Here is a 10,926-nt window from a genome sequence, read left to right on the forward strand (position 1 = left end):
CCGCTGCTCCGCACCTCTACATGGGGGTGTTGGGTTTCGGCCTCGGGGGCTGGGGGCTGGGGGGGTCCTGGCTTCCACTCCGAAAGCCTTCAGAGGGCTCCCTGTTCACTCCCCAGAAGGAAGGTCAGGGGGCACAGGTGCCTGAGGTTCTGGGGGAGTGTCATCTCGGGCCGGTCCCGAGGGGCTGAGCTGGTCAGGCCAGCTCTGTGCTGGCTCCATAGGTCCTGGTGTTCCCTGTGAAATAGGACGTCGGGGTGGCGCCATGCACTGCAGCCGGCTCTCTCCACTTGCTCTGGTTTGCTCCATTTGAATCCGGACCTAAGCGGCGTCGGCTTGAAGGCGCTTAAAGACAAAATTACCACGCGTGTGCCCACGCCCACAGGAGAATACACCGTTCACGCATGGAGACGGGAGCACTCCCACAGGGCCCCTCCAGCTCCCCCCTCCTCCCGCCGTGCCCGCAGCCGACGGCCCAGGCGAACGGGTTGCCCCCGTCTTCGTTCACCCTGCAGTATTCCATGAGATTCTCCCAGAGACACCCACGGGGTTGTAGGGACCTTCTTTTCACGGCTGTGTAGTACTCCACACTGTGAATCTCTATCACAATGTAGCCAAGAGCCCAGTGTAGCTTCCAGGAGGAAGATCAGGAAGCCAGTCTTCAGGCCTCTCTCCCTGTAGGTTTCTCTCCTGGTACATGTTTGCGAGAACCGTGAATCCCGATGTGTGTACATATGTATGTGAGTGTGTGTGTGTGTGTGTGTGTGTGTGTGTGTGTGTGTGCTGGGAGACAATTCACACCAGACGAGGGACTGATGAATGCTGAGGCCGGGAAACCTCTGCCCAGCCAAAGACAGCCTTGCCAGAGCTAAATGCAGCCCCTCTGGGGCCCGGGCTCCATATCCGTTTATTTTGGTTTCACATAGCCAGGATAAAGAGCAACAGACAGGAGTCCAGGCCTTGTCCCGGACAGCAGCATTCTGGAGGGGGCGTGGGGGAGAGCAGGCAGAGGCCCAGTCCTGGAGGGGGCACAAGGGGGGGAGGGGGATAAGGGAGCAGAAGCCCTTTCTACAAAACACCTCTCTTCTGCAGCCCTCGGACCTGCCCTGGGGGCAACCTGGGCCAGCGACCGGGAGAGAAGCGGCCTCCCGTTGCCGGGGGACCGGGTCTTCCTCCCCCGGGTCAGCCTGGGCCTGGGGCTGCACCGTGTAGCCAGGTGTCTGCCCCCCCCCCCGACAGCTGGGCTCACCGTGCCTGAGTCACCAGGGAACTCTGGGAAAACGTGAACCCCTGGTCCACCCGGAGGCCCAAGTCAGCTGCGGGCAAGGGGTGTTCATGAACATGGCTTCCTGGGCCTAGCCCCTTCCCGGGGGGGGGGGGGGGGGGAGGGGGGAGGGCGGGCAGGGCGGCGCTGGCCGTCCAGCTGTCTGCTCCCCACCCAGGCTGGGGAGGGAGGCGATGCGGCCCAGACGCTGGAACTTACCATTCTGCTGTCACAGAAGAGAAACTGAGGCCCCCCCCCGACCCGCGGAGCCGCAGGGATGGGAGCCCACGGCCCGCAACCTCCAGCCCGCACAGAGGCAGCAGGGAAGCGGGCCAGGGCCGGGAGGGCCCGGGAGTCGCCACGCCAGCGTCCTGTACTGCAGGAGGGGGAAACTGAGTCTGGAGAGGACGAGTGGCCAGCCACCTGTGCCCCGCGATTCCCGGCTCCCCCTCACCCCTGCGGCCTCCTCTATGTGCGTCAAGGTTGCATCTGCCATAGAACGCGGGCGCCGGGCGCTTACCCCACGGGCAGGGCCCCGGGAATGGGGGTCCCGCAGCTGGGAGGCAGGGGGCTGCCCCAGACCGCAAGCAACCACGGAGGTGGGCGGGGGAGAACCCCCCACGACAGAATCCCCCGTGACGTCCTCCGGCGCCCAGAGGCTCAGGCTGGAGGTAGCCCTCCATGGCCGCAGAGCTGGGTGACTCAGACAACACGCGGCCCCTCTCAGGACCGCCGGTTTCTGACCTACTCAATGAGAAAAAGACCAAAAAAAAAGGAGAGTGCCTCTAGCTCACAGGAAAGCTGCAAGGGTTAAAAATGACAAGTGTGAGCCGGGCCAAGGTGGCTCACGCCAGTCATCCTAGCTGCTCAGGAGGATGAGATCTGAGGATCCTGGTTCAAAGCTAGCCAGAGGCAGGAAAAGTCCATGAGACCCTTAGCTCCAATTAACCACCAGAAAGCCGGAAGTGGGGCTGTGGCTCACATGATAGAGTGCTAGCCTTGAGCAAAAAGCTCTGGGACAGTGCCCAGGCCCTGAGTTCAAACTCCATGATCATCAACAACAACAACAACAAAAATCACATAGGTACATAGTTGTAGAATAACGCTCAAAGCATTCTGCATGTATACATACACATACTAAAACATGTATGTATTTGTTACATGCACATACATACAAAGTGTACAATTAGTATACATCTATATTTAGTATACAATGCATATCCATGTGAGTATACCTATCGGTGTGTACATCCATGCATCCATGTGAGCAGGTGTGTGCATGCATGTATATGTATGTCTATGTATCTTTTAGAATAAAGACTTACAGATGTAAGAGACTGTTCCTAGAAGCTTCTTTTTTTTTTTTGCCAGTCCTGGGCCTTGGACTCAGGGCCTGAGCACTGTCCCTGGCTTGTTTGCTCAAGGCTAGCACTCTGCCACTTGAGCCACAGCGCCACTTCTGGCTGTTTTCTATGTATCTGGTGCTTGGGAATGGAACCCAGGGCTTCATGTATACGAGGCAGGCACTCTTGCCACTACGCCATATTCCCAGCCCTCCTAGAAGCTTCTTGATAGAGCCAGAGAGGTAAGGGTGGCTGGCAGCGGTGGGTAGCAGTGGGTGGTAGTGGGTGGGCGGAGGTGGGGGTGGGTGGACGGTGGTGGGTGGGTGGCAGTGGTGGTTCTCCACTGGGCACACTCCTCCACCCACCCACCCCCCCCGGGACATTTGTCAATTTCTGCAGACAGTTTTGGTTGTCACAGATGGGCGGCGAGTGGGGCAGGATCTGGTGAGCAGAAGGCAAGGACAGGGCTGAACTCTGCGGGGGGGGGGGGGGGGGGGGCCTTGCTTCAGACATCCTCACCCCAACATGGAATCCGGGCCCCGGCCCTGGCGCAGTGGGCCAGCGAGCCCGGCTGGGTGGGGTCGGCCCCCGCGGTGGGTGGTTCCGCGTCTCGGGACTCAGCCGGGGAGGCCCCGGCACTTGCCGTCCCAGAACCCTGACTGTTACATAACCGACGGCCACAGGCCAGCGCCGAAGGTCACTGGCCGGGAGACGCAGCCGGGAGGGAGGGTGAACCGGGAGGCTTGCCGAGCATTGAGCAGCCGATCCAGTCGCTCATTTTCTAAAACCCAAGTCTCCTCCTCTCTCTGTTCCCTGTGTGTGTGTCTGTGTGTATGTGCACACGTGTGTGCGCATTCTGGTACTGGGGCTTGGACTCAGGGCCTGGGTGCTGTCCACGAGCTTTTTTGTTCAAGGCACACATAGGATACACAAATCAGCCACTCCATGAGCACTCAGGCACCTGATGCTGTGGAAAGGACTAGGGCCTGGCCCAGCCCGCTGGTCTTAGCCATTCTGGAAAGTTCCGTGGGGTTCTCTGCAGTCCTTTCCCTTCGGAAGCCCTAAGGAGCCCTTGAGGTTCACCGCGCACCCAGCACCTCTGAAACCAGCTGAGCGGCGGCTGCGCTGCGGTGACCCAGGGGCTTTGTGCTCTGGAAACAACAGCAACAAAAATTCCTATTGGAAATCAGTTGCAATTCAAATCAAGGCTCCCTAAATATTTTGAAATCAGAAACAACAACAACAAAACAAAAGGGATACGATGTTGTTTCTGGAGGCTCATTGTTTGGGGAACTCTGGAATCCGGAGTGATTACACACAGGATTTCACAATGGCCGCCCTGAACCAGGGCTCGGCCAGCAGGGAGCTGCTTTGCACACCGCCTTGCACGCACGTGCCGCACACCTCCCTGTGGGGCTCCGGGTCCCAGGGTGTGAGCTGACACTAGGAGAGTAGGGCGAGGGGCTTGGAAAGCAGGTGTCCTCTATTTGCGGCTGTCCCAAGGGTGGACGTGGCTAGCTTGCTTCCCTGGGCTCCGCTTCCAAGCACTAACGAAATAGCCTGACTTTATTTTATTTTTTTCCCCAGTCCTGGGGCTGGAACTCTGGGCCTGGGCACTGTCCCTGAACTTCTATCCTCAAAGCTAGCGCTCTACCACTCGAGCCACAGCTCTACTTCTGGCTCTTTGGTTAGTCTATTGAAGATAAGAGTCTCATGGATTTTCCTGCCCGGGCTGGCTTCGAACCCCAAGCCTCAGATCTCAGCCACCTGAATAGACAGGATAACGGATATGAGCCACCAGCGCCCGGCAATAGCTGGACTTTCAGTGTTCCTCCTTCTCTCTTCATTTCCTTCCTCCTTCCCTCCCCAGTCTCCCTGGTACCTGCATAGTGCACTGTCATTGTCCCTGGCTGGCCTCACAGAGTGCATGACAGGGGCACACTGACCCGGCCTGCCAATGCCGGGGCACGGTCGGTGGGGGGGGGGGGGGGGCTGTCCTGCCAGCCAGTCTCACGGGACCGAGGCCCGACGCTGGGCCCTTCGGGTGGGCCCGCCGCCCTCGCCAGCTCTCTCTACCCTGCCCTATATTTAGTGCCACTCCTGACCCGGCAGGATCGAGTGTCTGCCGTGACACATGTCCCGGGACTGCGTCCAGGCCACCGTGCCCAGGGGCCTGCTTGCTCACCAGGTGCCTGTCTGGCACAGGGTGGCTGCGTTCCCCAGGGAAGGGCCCATCTTAGGAGAGGAAACAGGGTGCGGCGGGGGGGGGGGGAGGGGTGGCATGAAGAGCCAGAAGCAAGAGCAGATGGGGGGCTATGGTCCCACGGGGGAGGGGGTGACCCCCAGAGGCAGCAGGGGCAGGGGCGGGAGAGGGAGGTTACTGTCCCTCTCCTGCACAGCTTCTGGGAAAGTCTGGGGGTCCTTAGCACCCCAGATCTGTTCTGCTGGGGGGTGGGGCTGGGGGGAGGCCCTGGGAAGATTCCCCTCCCACACCCGCCGTTGGCAGCCTGGAGGCCCTGCTGGGCTCCGCTTTCCCGCTACACCCTGGCCTGCCATGTGGGGCTGGCCCGCCCAGGGGTCCTCTCTGACCTCTCCTGGCTCGGTTCCTGCTGTCAGGCAGACGAAAGGCCCGGCCTTAAAGGGATCCTGGGGTTCTGGTCCCCCCACCCCCACCCCCCATAGCTATCTCAAGGTCAGCTGATTTGCAATCTCAGTCACATCTGGGAAAGGCTGGTGGGGCGGAGAGATGTGCACACAGGCAGGATGGCCCGGGATCACCACAGCCCTGGGGACAGTGAGGACCACTTTCTGGGGCCTCCACTCTGCCCAGCTCAGCAGGACAGACCCCAGGGCAGGCATCCAGTGGGTACTTCAGAAGGAGTCGAGTCGCCCTCTTGTGGACTGTGCAGGAATAGCAGGGACGGAAGAGGCGAAGGCGGCCACAGGTGATCCAGACAGAACTCTCCAGCGTTCCGTCCTCTCTGTGTTCGAGCCAGGGCTGAGCCACTTTTGTTTTGTGTTGTGCAAGTGCTAGAGCTTGAGCTCAAGGACTGGACACTGCCCCTTGGCTTTTGTCGTTGTTGTTGTTCAAGGCTAGCACTCCATCACTTGAGCCACGGCTCCACTTCTGCCTTTTTGTGGTTCAGGAGATAAAGAGTCTTTTCCTACCTAGGCTGGCTTTGAACTGCGATCTGCAGATTTCAGCCTCCTGAATAGTTGAGAATTTTAGGTGTGAGCCACCTGTGGGAGGAGGAGGAGGAAGAGGAGGAGGAGGAGGAGGAGGAGGAGGAGGAGGAGGAGGAGGAGGAGGAGGTTTCCTGCACTGGGCTGCTCTGGGCTCTTCCCACTCTGTTCCCTGGGCAGGGAGGAGGGTGGGGAGGGCAGGGAGCACCACCGAGAATCTCCCTCCGTGAGGAGCAGGTAGCGATGCGGGTCCTCGCACAGTTCAAGCAGAGTTCCTAGGTCAGGTTGATCTCTCGCTCTCCTGCATGTGTTGCCCGTCACAACCACAACCTTAGCAACTCTTCCCCGAGCGTCCCTGGCGTGGGGTCCTCGGAGGGACCACAGGGGCGGCAGGAATCCAACGGCCCCCCACTGAGTGCCTCCCTCGAGCCAGGCCCCGCGCTGATCTGCTTCCAGATCGGGAAGACCAGGTATCCCCTTGACTCCTGACCTCCCCTCCCCTCCCCCTGGCCCTGGAGGAGCGGAAGGGAGAGTGGCAGGCCTGGCCAGGCCCAGCCCCGGGGGATTCGTGGCCTACAAGGCAGTGCATCTACCCACCTTGAAGAACTACCCACCGGGTAGTGCCATTCTGCATCTTTTTTGGCCTTTTTCTTCTTCTTTTATTGAGACAGAGTCTTCTATGTAGCTGAAGCTAGGCTTGAACTAACGGTGTGGCCCAGACTCACCGTCTTCCTGCCTCTACCCCCTAAGTGATGCGATTACAAGCATGCATTCCCACACTTGTCTTCTCCCTAACCTTCCTCATGCTGTGATCCGAGTCACAAAAGTCTACAGCGTTTGTGAAATCCATTCATGTGATCCTCGGTTATTCGCGCTTACTGGTGTTGTCTCTAGGAAGCCATTGCCTATTCCAAGGCCATGAACACCCATACTCCCTTTTATTTAAGAAGTGTACAGCTTTGAGGCTGGCTGTGGTAGTGTACGCCTGTCGTCTGGGCACTCAGGCGATGGAAGTGGTATTTAGAGCTCAAGGTTAGCTCTGGCTGTATGTTGAGTTTATTGAGGCTTTGTCTCAACAAAACCAAACAGCAAGCAAAAGAAGTGTATCGTTTTAGCTCTACTATTTATATCTATTTCCTGTTACAGTCACATGTATGTTCTGAGGCTGAGCTCCAACTGCATCCTTCTGCTCTGGGAATATCAGTTGTTATTATACCATTGGTTGAAAATAAAAATCTATCCTTGGGGCTGGGGATACGGCCTCATGGCAAGAGTGCTTGCCTCGTATACATGAAGCCCTGGGTTCAACTCCCCAGTACCACATATAAAGGAAACGGCCAGAGTGGTGCTGTGGCTCAAGTGGCAGAGTGCTAGCCTTGAGCAAAAAAAGAAGCCAGGGACAGTGCTCAGGCCCTGAGTCCAAGGCCCAGGACTGGCAAAAAAAAATAATAATAATAATAAAATAAAATAAATCTATCCTTTCCCCATTGAATTGTCAAAGTCTCCCAGTGGAAAAATCGACTGACTGTAAACATGGAGTCTGTTTCTGGATTGTTCTCACTCCTGTCCCACTACGGAATTCATGCGCTGTCTTGATTGTCGCCAACTCTGTCCGTTCTTCTCCAGGTAGTTTTGGCATGACTGCTGTCATCGGCGGAAGCCTGGCACCTGGGTGGATTTTAGGCCTGGTGGGATCCGGGGCTCAGTGGCACCATCGAGCAGTGTGATTTCTGAGGACATAACCCTTGTGTCAAAAGAGCCACTGTGTCTTCATTTCATCTTCTTCCCCATAACAGATGGAGTGAAGAGCTGGGGGCTAGTGAGAGCTAAAGGCTCACCTGCTCCTTAAGCAGAGAGCGTTCTCCGAGAGGAAGGCCGGGTGCGGTCAGTGTGGGCTCCTGGCGGGACGCAGCGAGCCGGGGCTCGCACGCTCACGAAGCCCCACGGGGATGGAGTCATCCATCGACAGCCGCAGGGCCCGTGGGGGCGTCAGAGAGTGGGTCAGTGGGTGGCCTTACCCAGGAGCAGCGGCGTTCACCCGCACAACTGCTGGAGGTCGGAGTCTCCATCCTGCAGCACAGGGCAGCAGGCTGAAGCCGAAAGCCAGGGAGCTGTATTTGTCAGTGGAAGCTGCATAACAAATTGGACGTGCCATTCATATTTGTTGTCCCCATGATGTTCTTGAGGGACAAGGATGTGGCCTCTGGCTCAGGAGCACTTAGTGAGCTGCCATCGAGCTTCTGGCCAGGGCTGTGGTCCCCCTGGCAGTCTTGGCTGGGTGAGACTCAGCTTCCAGCTGCTCCCCCGCGGGGCTGTCAGCAGGTAGGATTTCCATAGGCTGTTGGGCTGAAGGTTCCCCTTCTTTACTGGCAATTTTTGAGGCTCTCCCTTAGCTCCGGCCCGTGGGTCGGCACACAGGGCCCCAGCGAGAGGCCTAGCAAGGCCAACGAAACAGCCAGGTAACCCAGCCTTGGAAAGGACGTGCTGTCATTTTGGCTGTTGCCGAGGAAGTCCTGGCCCTCTGGTGAGGAGGGATTGTTTGGGTTTGCAAGGCCAACAACAACACTGAAGTATCGGGGACAACACACGCTGTTTTCAGCGGCCAAAGAGATGTGGGAACCCCGAATCCACTCACTGTGAGGTCACAGGTGTAGAAGAGCGGAAACTGACAGGCGAGGGATATTCATGAGGATTTCTTTCCTTTCCTTCACGTTCCTTCCTGGATGCCGCCATGGGACTTGCTGGGTGTGTCACTTAGCATGGAAATCAGATGATAATGAAGCTGGCGGTGGCTGACTGAGCCGCCATCTTGGACCCAGCTGCTTTTAGCTGATTACCAGGAGGAACTAACTTCCAGGCATCTGGTTCTTACAGATAGGCACACGCTGGCAGCGGGTGGGGCTTGGGAGTCTTCCTGCTCATCCGGGCCTTCGGGTAGCAAAGACTCCATCCCCGCGTTCAGAGTGGTTTGCTCAAAGACGTCACTATCAAGTATATATGTTAAGCCTTTTTTTGTTGTTTTTTTTTAAACTACTCAGGTGATCAGCCTTCTCATCAACAAGGAACTGGAGGGCGGAGGCGTGGCCTGAGGACGCACAGTGAGTGGAAGAGGCCAGAGGCCCCGGCACACCTTCCACAACCCAATCCTGGCCTCGCTTGGAGCTGCTGTGGCCTGCAGATGGGCAGGGCGCGCGTCCTGGGCTCAGAGCTTAACAGGGCCTCCTGCTTAATGCAGCTTGGTGCTCCTAGCCACCTCTCGGCGGTGGAAACTCCCATCCACACCCCCACGGAGCCATCTGGCTCCATCACTCCTCCATCAAGGGACCTGGAGCACATTTCGGACCAAGCACTAGATGAGGAGTCAGGAGTCTATGGCATGCTCCTAGCTCAGCTGTATGGGAGTGCTCCTGTCGTTTCTCTGGCTATGCTATTAAAAAAAAAAATCCAGAGTAAATAAGGGAGGGGGCAATAATGAGCGACAAGAAATGTACTCATTACCTTCTATGTAACTGTAACCCCTCTGTACATCACCTTGACAATAAAATTAAATTTAAAAAAAACCACACACACAGAGTAACTGGGCTGTTAATCTCAGCTACTCAGGAGGCTGAGATCTGAGGATGACAATTTGAAGCCTGCCCAGGCAGGAATATCTGTGAGACTCTTCTCTCCAATAAACTACTCAGAAAAAGCCGGAAGTGGCACTGTGACTCAAGTGGTAGAGCCTTGAGAAAAAGAATCTCAGATGCTGTTTTTTCCCAAGAGCCTAGCCTGGGGCCCAAGGGTGGAGAGGTTGGGGACAAGGAGGATTAGGAAGGGGGAGGGGAACTGCTTAATACAGGTGCCTGGTAATATTGATATAAATGATTCTCAATTTATGATGGGGATTATTCCTGACAAATCTACTATAAATTTAAAGTATATGCTGACAAGAGTCAGTGGTTCATGCCTCTAATCCTAGCTACTTAGGAGGCTGAGAACTGGTCAAAGCCAGCCTAGGTAGGAAAGTCTCTGAGATTCTCATCTTCAATTAACCAGCAAGGAGCCAGAAGTGGATCTGGGGCTCAAGTGGTAGAGTTCCGGCCTTGAATGAAAAAGCTAAGGAGCAGCACCTAGACCCTGAGTTCAAATCCCAGTACACACACACACACACACACACACACACACACACACACACACACACACACACCATAAGCTGAAAGTCCATTACGCATGAAACATGCCAAATCTACTAAACTTAGCAACACAGCACACTGTAGATGATCAGTCATTTACCTCCTGATTCCAAGGGCTAAATAGCTGTGGTTTGATGCGGCTATTCCTGTGACTTGGGGGTGGGGTTGGGGATGGGAGTGAATTCGACCAAGAAAAAAAAAAATCAAAATTCAATGAATGGTTTCACACCGTGGTAAGTTAGAAATATGCAATTCGCTGGACTTGTGAAATGGGTGTGGACCGTGCACAATCCCCCTTCCCAACCCTCCCCAGCACACACCCCCCCTCCCCAATAGCTCCTCCAGGGGTCAAGAAGGAATCTTGGGTGATCAACATTCCTTGTTTGATGCATGAATGGGCTTGTACACAAGGCGAGTCACCCACACCTGGGTCCCACACGGCCCTCCATGTCATTCCTGAGCCACAGTCAACGATCCTGAACATTCATTCTCTCAACAGGCGTTAATTGTGCCTGTGGTACTACTGCCTCGCCATTCGCAAGGGGTGAAATTCTAGTAGCCACACTGGAGAGAGGGAGGGGAGGGGCGGGGAGGAGGCTAACTTAATGTTAGTGCACAGGTTTCCTAAGTGCCCAGGCTCTGATGGGGCAAAACGATCTTTGCGACCTCGTTTATGAATTAATGAGGGCCAGCTAATCTTTCAGAAGCAATCCAGTTGGTCATTTTAGTTGAAAGCTCTTCAGCCTTTACAAACGAGGACTCAGTTAAAAAGAAAAAAATTTTTTAAAGCTCTGTGTCTTTAAAAGGGGGCGGACGCCTGTCAAAGCGCCCCCGAAAGCATAGGCTGGAGGCGCGTGAAGTCCCACCCACTTTCTGTGACGTGCTGCGTCCCGGCCCCTGATTGCTCGCTCCCGACGTCCATCGCGGGGCGTGTGTCTTGCTGGGACACGGAGGAGGGCTCGCC

The sequence above is a fragment of the Perognathus longimembris genome, chromosome 14 (genome assembly GCF_023159225.1).
Source record: "Perognathus longimembris pacificus isolate PPM17 chromosome 14, ASM2315922v1, whole genome shotgun sequence".
Taxonomy (NCBI): domain Eukaryota; kingdom Metazoa; phylum Chordata; class Mammalia; order Rodentia; family Heteromyidae; genus Perognathus; species Perognathus longimembris.